Consider the following 12345-nt stretch of genomic DNA (forward strand, 5'->3'; position numbering starts at 1 on the left):
CTAAAATAGACTGTGAAACTCTGTATCAAACTATATGTCAGAAACCACCTATTTCAAGACAAAAAGGGTGAAGGGGAGAGGGGACTTATATTAAACTCAAGAAAATATTAAAACCCACTTCTCAGGTCAACTTAAAATCAGCAATATCCCAAATCCACAGTTCAGTGTTTTTCAATTGTGAAATGACAAAAATCTCAGTTTTGCTTCTTTTTTTATATTCCTGTTCAGCAGAAAAGAAAGAAATGCTGGATGTAGAATTTTACAAATTTTACATAACCTCTACCTTTCAAAATGCAATCCTACAACCTTATTCCAATTCTTCAAATCTAATTTGTACAAGCAGTAATCCTCTTAGGATATTAACAATATCTATTGAGTGTTGCTTTCTAATTCAATGTTTTATCAGTTTGACCAACCCTCACCCCCCACATAGGCCCTAAAGGATAGAATTATGATTATCACTATTTTTGATAGAGTTTTATATTTTTTTCTTTTTTGTATACATGATAGTAGACTACATTTAATATACTTATACAAGCATAGAATATATCTTGTTCTAATTCATACCCCAGGACTTCTTCTTCCCTTTCCCTCTTCCCACCCCCTGCCTCTACTGATTGTTCTGCCATATACCCCAAATTATTTTTTAATTAATATCTTGTCAAAATACATCATGGTGAGATTCACTGTGGTATATTTATATTTGTACATAGGAAAGTTATGTCAGATTCACTCCACTGTCTTTCCTATTCCTATAACCCTTTCTTCCCTTCATTTCCCTTTATCTACTGCACTGAACCTCTACCCAACTCCTCATTGTGGGTTAGCTTCCACATGTCAGGGAAAACATTCAAACTTTGGTTGTTGTGGATTGGCTTATTTCACTTAGCATGAGAGTTTCTAGATTCATCTATTTACTGGTAAATGATATAAATTCATCTTCTTTATGATTGAGTCATAATCCATTGTGTATGTATGCCACATTTTCTTTATCCATTCATCTGTTGAAAGGCATCTAGGTTGACTCCATAGCTTAGCCATTGTGAATTGAGCTGCTATAAATATTGATGTGGCTGTGTCTCTGTAATATGCTAATATTGATTCCTTTGGACATATACTGAGGTATGGGATAACCCTCTCAAGTGGGATTATCACTATTTTTAAAATGAGAAAACAGAGACATTGAAAAAAAGCAGGCCATATGATTTGTTCATTGTCAAATTGTATAAAATATTGGACTGAAATTCAAGACAAAGTAGTCTAACTCCTCAGTGAGCTCTTCCTATAGTCTCCCTTGTTTGGTTGTTGTGAAAATCAGACAAATTATTGTTGGTAACATATTTTGGAATATATAAAGTTCTGTTTAGTTAATAATAATATTTTTAGAAGACTATAGAAGTGGTAATTGTTCTTCATACATTTCTTGCTTTTCAAGTGTTAACTCAAATGAAATTACTTCTTTCTGGTAGTTTTCAATTATAGCTTCAAACTCACAGACAGATGGACTATTGTTCACAATAATTGGTGTGTCTCCCTGCAGGTGAAATATACACCTGTTTGAATTTGAGGAAGTACAAGTAATTTTCTTTGGCAATGAAATGCAAGAAAAATATAATGTTTACTTAGGGGCCTCCTAAATTATTAAAGTATATGTCAAAATAAAGGTTTTATTACCATTGTGAAGGGACTAATAACAATTCCCTTGCTGATCTTAGATGAAAATGAAAAATGAACTTGGCTATTTGAAGCCACAAAAAATTGTTGAGTTTTTCTTACTATAGCATAGCTCTTAACTGATACATCCACTAGGTCCCTGTAAGCTTTATAATTCATAAGGTATTCTATACATTTCTTTTTTCATGGGATATAAAAATTTAAGGAAAGAATAAATCATCGAATCTGAAAAGGATAACAATAAAAGACACTATTGGAATAAGTTACTTCAGTATTTTCCAGACTTTCACTTCTAAGTAACCAGTGAAATTTCTAAAATATAAAAAGATACTTCAATATAAAAAATATAAAATTAATACATTGTTGTCTTGTTGTTTACTTTTATATATAATTTAATAATTTATACTTTTAGTTCATATAGCACCACTTATCTAATTAAAATTTTATTTTCATTTTTAGTTTAGATGAAATGTTAGTTGCTAATAGGCAACATTTAATTGTATCTTATTTTTTATCCATTTAGCCTAAGTATATTTGCTGGTGCATACAACACATTTTCATTTCAATAGATTACTGATTTTTTTTTTTTGTCTTATACGATTTTTGTTCCTCTTTTCCTTTTTGATAGTCTTCCTTTGTGTTTCACTGATTTTTTTTTTTTTTGGCAGTGGCATGTTTTATTTCTTATTTGCCAGTTTGCATATTACAATGGTTACCATTGCACTTATAATAATCTAAGGGCTTGGGGTGTCATGAGGACCTGGGTTACATTCCCAGTACTACAAATACAAAATAAAAATAAGTAAAGATATAACAATCTATTTCAAACTGATAAAAATTAATTTCATTTGTATATAAAACACTATTTGGTTTATACCATGCTTCATGCTTTAAAGAATGTTATACCAGATGTATAAGTGATTTGTTCACTTACATTATAATATCAGGGGCTTTTGTATTGTTCTGTACATGTACCTTTACCAGGGCCTTACATTTTTGTGAGATTTTACATTGTTATTTGTTCTTCTTCATTTCAACTTATCAGACTCTTGTCAATATTTCTTGAAGAGCAGAACTAGTTGTGATGAACTTTCTTATCTCATTTATATAAGAGAGTCTTAATTTTTCATCCATTTTTGAAAGACAGCTTTGTATCCTAAAACATCCACTACATTTATGGGCCTTATCACCCTAAGTTTATAGTCTGCACATCAAAACAGTTTCACTGAATGTGGCAGAAGGAGTGCAGGATAACCTGGAGAGCAGTTCTAGACAAAAGATCCAAACTGTACCTGATCTTATTTTTTTTTTTAATTATTTTATTGTTGGTTGTTCAAAACATTACATAGTTCTTATTATACCATATTTCACAGATTGATTCAAGTGGGTTATGAACTCCCATTTTTACCCCGTATACAGATTGCTGTGTCACATCAGTTACATTTCCATTGATTTACAAATTGCTTTTCTAGTGACTGATGTATTCTGCTGTCTATCCCATTCTCCACTGTCCCCTCACCCCTCCCCTCCCCTCCCCTCCCCTACTCTCTCTCCATCCCCTCTACTATAAATCGTTTCTTCCACTTATATAATTTTTCTCCTACTCCTCCTTTCCTCTTATATGTAATTGTGTATAACCCTGAGGCTCACCTTCCAGTTCCATGCAATTTCCCTTAACTCTCACTTTCCCTCCCGCCTATCATCCCTGTTTAATGTTATTCTTCTTCTCCAGCTCTTCGTCTCTACCCTGTCCTTGGTTACTCCCCTTATATCAAAGAAGACATTATATGTTATGACAGCTTTGTATTGATATATATTTCTCAATTTATTGCCTTTATTCAATTTTCATTGAGTTGGGGATTAAATCTTATCCATGCCATAATTCCTTAATAGTCAATATAAAAATAATTAAAATCTGTCTTACATAAAGAGATTTAAAAGCAAAAAATAAAAATGTCTAACATCTGATTACATAGTATTTATCTTATCTAGCATTATGGGTTTTAGAGAAGTGTTAATCAATTGACACTACATTGTCAAAGTGTTCCTATACATTAAAAAACTTGACAAATCCAAGTTATCTAGATAAATCTAAATCTTACTGTTACATATACCATGATGTTTTTAATACATTTCTGTATGCTTTATATTTTGTGTATTAAAATCTAACTTATTCCATGATTCTTAATGAATTAGTATTAAACATACAAAATTTAAAAATATTACAATGTTAACAGATTTGCTTAAAAGCAAAAAGAAATATGTCTAAATTCTGATTGCAATAGTAATTATCAGTATTTAATCGGTAATACTACAAAATTCATAGTAACTTAAATAAGCTTAATGTCACTGCTTCATTTAAGTCTTGCCCCACTTATACTGTGATTGTATTTACCAATTGTATTTTAGGGAAGTGATTATAAAGCTCATAAAGATTACTTCTATATTTTTCTTATCACTTAACTACTCACCTCTCTTAAAAGTAAAACACCTCTATCTGAGGTAAGACCTGTCAGTTCTGTTTCACAATAGGATAATTTAGGAATGCAAGGCCAAAGGTGATTAAACGCTTACAAAGCTTAGGTTGGCACAAAGTCCTCTCAAAAGCCTTATCTTTTTTGAGGCACTGGACCAATAGTAAGAAATTTGATTCTTTGTTAAATCCTTTCGGATGTATGGCTGCCCATCTCTCTTAGGAACGGCATGAAGATTTTATGTATGAAGGTACTTTGTAAATTATGTCACAAACACAAATACATACATTTTAATAAAGAAGTCACCTCATATGTATCTGGAGTAGTAACAGACGCTTTTTATATCTGTGGGCATGTATTTGCCTCCTAAACAATACTGCAGGGTTGGTTTAATTATATCCAAATTATAAATGTGAAAGCCCAGGGTCAGAAAGGTGAGATAACTTGTTGAGGTCAAGAATTAGTTTTGAAATTACAATTCTGCCTCCAGAGATAGTAAAATGTTCCTTTCTACACAGAGATAGAGTAATACACTATTAAATACCTTAAATATTGGTTGGTGGGCTTATAGAAATAAAAATCAATGAATAACCATCTCCTTTAGCAAAGCTAAATACATTGTTTATAATTGAAACTGATCATAAATTAAATTTAAAAATCCTTGAACTCATTCACTTAAAAAAATAAATTCCTTCATAATTTTAAAGGAGAAAATAGCATGTTTAATGTTAAATAATAGTATATTTCATGCCAAAGATAACCAAAGTGTATCAGAGCTTAATTTTATCAATAGAAGTTCTATCCTACTTATATCAAGTGGATAAGTGAAAAAAGGGTGGACTTTCTTTTCATTAAATGCAGTGTTTTTTGTATACAGTGAAATTCTTTGTGTGATGTATACAGATCCACAAGTTTTAGACATAGTGCATAGCAATAACCATAATCTGAATATTTCTATTATGCCACCAAATTCTCATGATCCTCTGTAGTCAGTCAGATTACTCAATCACATCTGACTTCTGGCAGCCAGTTATTTTCTCTGTTTTTTTCATACAATTTTCATTTACAAAATTTTATGACAATATTTTCACAGTATGTAACTTTTTTGAGTCTGGCTTCTTAACACAATGTATTTAAGATAAAGTCGTATTGTTTCACATAGCAGTCATCAGTACTTTATACAGATGTACTACAATAGTTGAAAAATACCTGGGTTTCCATTGTGAAGGATGAATAAAAGCTCTGCACTTCACATATACATTTTTGTGTGAGCAGCTTTTCTTGGATACTGCTCTAATTGAGTCACATTTATATGTTTAACTTTATAAGAAACTGCCCCCCAAAGTGTTTTGCAATGTGGCTATCCATTTTGCATGACTACAAGCTATGTAGTTATAGTTGTACTACATTCTGGATAATTCTTGCTATTATTAGAATTTTTCACGCTATTCTAAGTGTGTTGGTGTTATTGTAGCTATATTTTACATTCGTTTATAGTGGAATGATGTTAAGTAACTTTTCACGTAATTATTTGCCCTTTGTAAATCTTGGGCGAAGTGCCGGTTCCAATTAATTTTCCATTTTTTAAAAATACCTTTGTTTATTTATTTTTGTGTGGTGCTGAGGATTGAATCCAGTGCCTCACACATGTTAGGCAAGCACTCAACCACTGAGCCATAGCTCCAACCCATTGTCCATTTTGAGAATGTGTGTAAGATTTCTTTTATTAATTTTGAGATTTCTTTTTATATTCTGGATATAATCTTCACCAAATACATGGGTTGTGCAAATTTTCTCCCATGCCCTGACTTTTTAAAAAACTACATATCTATCTATCTATCTATCTATGCATATATATGTATGTATATATATATATATATATATATATATATATATATAATAAAAATAAATGTATTGTATACACACACACATACATATTTGTAGGTTGACACAATACCTTTATTTTTTATTTTTTCATATATGATGCTGAGGATCAAACCCAACACCTCACATGGGCTATGCGGGCACTCTACCATTGAGCCACAACCCCAGTCCCCAGGCTCTGGCTTTTTAAAATTTTACTGTCTTTTGAAAAGCAAAATATTTTTATTTGATGAAATTCTTTTGTCATTTAAAAAAATGGATCAAATATTTGGTGTTGTATGTAAGAATTCCTTGCTGAACTATGGTCACAGGGACTTTAGAGTTCACATTTTACATTTAGGTCTATGATCCATTCTGAATACACATTTTTGTAACGTGAGAGAAATGTGTTGAGGTCCTTTTTATTTCATACAGGTGTCAAATATTTCTCTTATATGTTGAAAAAAAACTATCTTTCCTCCACTGAATTGGTTTCTCCCTTTGTCAAAATTTAATTGGCCCATTGCTGATTTTTTCTGTTTCAATGATTTGTGTCTTTTACTTTGTCAATACCACGCTATCTTGAGTAGCTTTAAAATAAGTTTTGGGATTTGTAATACAAGCCATCTGGTTTTGTATGTGTTTTCAAACCTGGTGGTTCTGCTTGTTCTTTTGCCTTTAAACCAAACAAATCTGAGTTAACCTGGCAACATCAACAAAATATCCTGCAGGGATTTTTTAAGAGAATGAACCAAGAGGGGGAAGAGTGGACATCTTAACAAATCTCCTTACCCAGCTAGGGTATACATCTTTCCATAAAAATTGGCAAAGATTTTCCAACATTCAGGCCTAGCACATATTTCAGTGATATACACCCAATTCTTTCTTAGATTTGGCATCATGAGGAGCAATATTGAAAAGGAAATTAAATTTCTAGTTGTTTATTGAAAATATATAGTACAATTGAGTTTTTAAATTCACCTTAACTCACTTATTGTTACTAGGAGTCATTTTGCTAATTTTTAGGTATTTGCTACATCCAAAATCATGCCATCTCTAAGAACAACTTTATTTCATTCTTAATTTTTATACTTTTTTTTTCATTTCACTGGCCATCCTGCCAGTGAGAGGCTGAATAGGAATCTAGAGTTTCTACCTCCTTTCCTCGTTTACAACCTTAGGAGAAAAATACTTTCTTTTTAAAAAATTTTTTTATTTGTTTTAATTAGTTATACATGACAGTAGAATGACTTTGATATATCATACATTTGAATCAGATGGGATATAATTTCTCATTTTTCTGAGTGTATAGGTTGCAGTATCATATTGGTCATACAGTCACATATATACACACATTAATAATAATGTCTGTTTAATTCTACTATGTTTCCTATCCCCACATCCCCTCCCCTCCCCTCCCATCACTTGTCTCCACCTAATCTAAGGTAATGCTATTCTTTTTTTTTCACATATTCATACATGTATTTTGTATAACGATGAGGGTCTCCTTCCACCATCCATGCAATTCCCCTTCTCTCTCCCTTTACCTCCCACCTCTCTTCCCTATGTAGATGTAATCTTCTTCCCATGTTCTTCCTCCTTACCCCATTTTGAGTCTCCCACTTTATATCAGAGAAGACATTCGGCATTTGTTTTAGAGGGATTGGCTAACTTCACTTAGCATAATCTGCTCTAGTGCCATCCATTTCCCAGCACATGCCATGATCTTATTATTTTTTAGTGATGAGTAATATTCCATTGTGTATAAATGCCACATCTTTTTACCCATGCATCCATTGAAGGGCATCTAAGTTGGCTCCACAGTCTAGCTATTGTGAACTGTGCTGCTATAAACATTGATGTGGCTGTGTCACTGTAGTATGGTGTTTTTAGGTCCTTTGGGTATAGTCCAAGAAGAGGAATAGCTGGGTCAAATGGTGGTTCCATTCCCCGCTTTCTAAGGAATCTCCATACTGCTTTCCAAATTGGCTGCACCAATTTGCAGTCCCACCAGCAATGTACTACGAGTGTACCTTTTTCCCTGCATCCTTGCCAGCACTTATTGTTGTTTGACTTCATGATGGCTGCAATTCTTACTGGAGTGAGATGGTATCTTAGAGTAGTTTTAATTTGCATTTCTCTGATTGCTAGAGATAATGAGATTTTTTCGTATATTTGTTGATTGATTGTATATCCTCTTCTGAGAAGTGTCTGTTCAGGTCTTTGGCCCATTTGTTGATTGGGTTATTTGTTTTTCTGGTGTTCAGCTTTTTGAGTTCTTTGTATACCATAGAGATTAGAGCTCTATCTGATAAGTGAGGGGTAAAAATTTGTTCCTAGGATGTAGGCTCCCTATTCACCTCACATATTATTTCTCTTGCTGAGAAAAAAAAATTAGTTTGAATTCATCCCATTTGTTGATTCTTGGTTTTAATTCTTGTGCTATAGGCATTTTATAAAGGAAATTGAGGCCTAGCCCCATGTGATGGAAATTAGGGCCTACTTTTTCTTCTATTAGACACAGAGTCTCTGGTTTAATTTCTAGATCCTTGATTCATTTTGAGTTAACTTTTGTGCATGGTGAGAGATAGGGATTCAATTTCATTTTGTTGCATATGGATTTCCAGTTTTCCCAGCACCATTTGTTGTAGATGCTATCCTTTCTCCAGTGCATGCTTTTGGCACCTTTGTCTAATATAAGGTAGTTCTAATTTTGTGGGTTGGTCTCTGTGTCCTCTATTCTGTACCATTGGTCTACCAGCCTGTTTTGGTGCCAGCACCATGCTGTTTTTGTTACTATTGCTCTGTAGTATAGTTTAAGATCTGGTATAGCAATACCACCTGTTTTACTCTTAATACTTAGAATTACTTTAGCTATTCTGGGTCTCTTATTTTTCCATATGAATTTCATAATTGCTTTTTCCATTTCTGTGAGGAATGCCATTGGGATTTTGATTGGAATTGCATTGAACCTGTATAGTACTTTTGGTAATATGGTCATTTTAATAATATTAATTCTGTATATCCATGAGCAAGGTAGATCTTTCCATCTTCTAAGGTCTTCTTCTATTTCTCTCTTTAGGGTTCTATAGTTTCATTGTATAGATATTTCACCTTTTTTGTTAAGTTGGTTCCCAAGTATTTTATATTTTTGAGGATATTGTGAATGGGGTAGTTGTCCTCATTTCCTTTTCAGCTGATTTGTCACTGATGTACAGGAATGCCTTTGATTTATGGGTGTTGATTTGATATCCTGCCACTTTGCTGAGTTCATTTACTAGTTTTAGAAGTTTCTTGGTAGAGTTTTTGGGTCTTCTAGATATAGAATCATCTCATCAGCAAATAGTGCTAGTTGAAGTTCTTATTTTCCTATATTTATAACTTTAATTTCTTTCATATAATTGCTAACAGTGTTTAAAGAACTATGTTGAATAGAAGTGGTGAGAGAGGGCATTCCTGTCTTGTTCCAGATTTTAAAGAGAATGCCTTCAATTTTTCTCCATTTGTAATGATGTTGGCCTGAGGCTTAGCATAGATAGCTTTTACAATGTTGAGGTAAGTTCCTGTTATCCCTAGTTTTTCTAGTGTTTGGAACATAAAGCGTTGCTGTATTTTGTCAAATGCTTTTTCTGTATCTATTGAGATGATCATATATATGATTCTTATCTTTAAGTCTATTAATGTGACAAATTAAACATTGATTTCCGTATGTTGAACCAACCTTGCATCCCAAGGATAAATCTCACTTGATCATGGTGCAAGATCTTTTTGATATGTTTTTGTATCCAATTTGCCAGAATTTTATTGAGGAGTTTTACATCTATATTCATTAGAGATATTGGTCTGAAGTTTTCTTTCTTTGAACTGTCTTTGTCTGGTTTTGGAATCAGGGTGATATTGGCCTTGTAGAATGAATTTGGAAGTATTCCTTATTTTTCTATTTCCTGAAATAGACTGAAGAGTATTAATATTAGTTCTTCTTTAAAGGTCTTATAAAACTCAGCTGTATATCCTTCCAGTCCTGGGCTTTTCTTGGTTGGTAATCCTTTGATGGCTTCTTCTATTTCCTCACTTGATATTGGTCTGTTTAAGTTGTGTATATCTTCCTGAATCAATCTGGGCAGATTATATGACTTAAGGAATTTATTGTTGCCTTCACTATTTTCTATTTTATTAAAGTATAAGGTTTCAAAATAATTTCTAATTATCTCCTGTATTTCTGTAGTGTCTGTTGTGATATTGGCTTTTTCATCCCATATGCCAGTAATTTGGGTTCTCTCTCTCCTTCTATTCACTAGCATGGTTAAGGGTCTGTCAATCTTATTTATTTTTTCAAAGAACAATCTTTTATTAGTTTTGTCAATTTTTTTCATTTCTTTCTTTTGTTTCAATTTCATTGATTTCAGCTCTGATCTGAAATATTTCTTGACTTCTACTGCATTTGCTGCTGATTTTTTCTTCTTTTTCTAGGGCTTTGAGATGTAGTGTGAGGTCATTTATTTGTTGGCTTTTTATTATTTTAAGGAATGAACTCCATGCAATGAATTTTCCTCTTAGTACTGCTTTCATAGTGTTCCAGAGATTTCAATATGTTGTGTCTGTGTTTTCATTTACCTCTAAGAATTTTTTAATTACCTCCTTGATGTCTTCTGTGACACATTGTTCATTCAGTAGCATATTGTTCATTCTCCATGTGATGTAGGAATTTTTCTTCCTTATTTTATCATTGATTTTCAATTTCATACCATTATGATTGGATTAAAGCATGATAATATCTCTACTCCTTTGTATTTGCTAAGAGATGCCCTGTGGCATAATATATGGTCTATTTTTGAGAAGGATTCATGTGTTGCTGAGAGAAAAGTGTATCTGCTTGATTATGGTTGATATATTCTATATATGTCAATTAAGTCTAAGTTATTAATTATGTTATTGAGTTCTATAGTTTCTTTATTCAACTTTTGTTTGGAAGATCTGTCCAGTGGTGAGAGAGGTGTGTTAAAACCACCCATGATTATAGTGTTGTGGTCTATTTGTCTCTTGAACTTGAGAAGAGTTTGTTTGATGAACATAGCTGCACCATTGTTTGGGGTACACATATTAATGTAGTGTCCTTCTTTATCCCTTTTGATTAACTTTGGCTTTCAGTCTATTTTATTTGATATGAGTATGGACACACCTGCTTGCTTCTGTGGTCCATATGAGTGGTCTGATTTTTCCCAACCTTTCACCTTCAGTCTGTGTATATCTTTTCCTATCAGATGAGTCCCCTGTAGGCAGAATATTGTTGCATCTTTTTTTTAATCCAGTCTACTAGCCTCTGTCTTTTTATTGGTGAGTTTAAGCCATTAACATTTAGGGTTACTATTGAGATATGGCTTGTATTTCCAGCCATATTTGTTTATTTTTGTTATTTAACTTGATTTGTTTTTCCTCTTTGATTAGATTTTCCTTTATTGTACTACCTCCCACTGTTGATTTTTGTTGTTATTTTTCATTTCCTCTTCATGTAATGTTTTGCCAAGGATGTTTTCTAGCTGCAAATTCTTTTAACTTTTGTTTATCGTGGAAAGTTTTTATTTCATCTTCAAACCTGGAGCTTAATTTTGGTGGATACAAGTTTCTGTTTCTTGGTTGGAACCCATTATCTTTCAGCATTTGAAATATTGTTCCAAGATCTTCTAGCTTTCAGAGTCTGTGTTGAAAAATCAGCCATTAACCTAATTGGTTTACCCCTAAATGTAATCTGCTTCCTTCCTCTTGTGGCTTTTAAAATTCTCTCCTTGTTCTATATGTTGGGCATTTTCATTATAATATATCTTGGTGTGGATCTCTTGTGGTTTTGTACATTTGGCATCCTGTAGGCTTCTAGGATTTGGATTTCCAATTCATTCTTCATGTCTGGAAAGTTTTCTAAAATTATTTCATTGAACAGATTGCTCATTCATTTTATTTGGACCTATATACCATCCTCTATCCCAATAATTCTTAAATTTGGATTCTTTATGCTATTCCAAATTTCTTGGATGTTCTGCTCATGGTTTCTTATCAGTCCCTCTGAGCTGTCTACACTCTTTTCAAGATGATATACTTTGTCTTCGTTGTCTGATGTTCTGACTTCTAAGTGTTCTAATCTGTTGGTGACACTCTCATTTGAGTTTTTAATTTGGTTTATTATTTCCTTTATTTTCAGGATTTCTGTTTGGTTTTTTGGTATAACCTCTATCTCCCTGTAGAGTTGATCTTTTGCTTCTTGGATTTGTTTATGTAATTCATTGTCAAAGTGATCTTTCATTGTCTGCATTTGCTGTCTAAAGTCTTCCTTGAGACTCCA

The sequence above is a fragment of the Spermophilus citellus genome (genome assembly GCF_964194105.1).
Source record: "Spermophilus citellus genome assembly, chromosome: 9".
In the NCBI taxonomy this organism is placed as follows: Eukaryota; Metazoa; Chordata; class Mammalia; order Rodentia; family Sciuridae; genus Spermophilus; species Spermophilus citellus.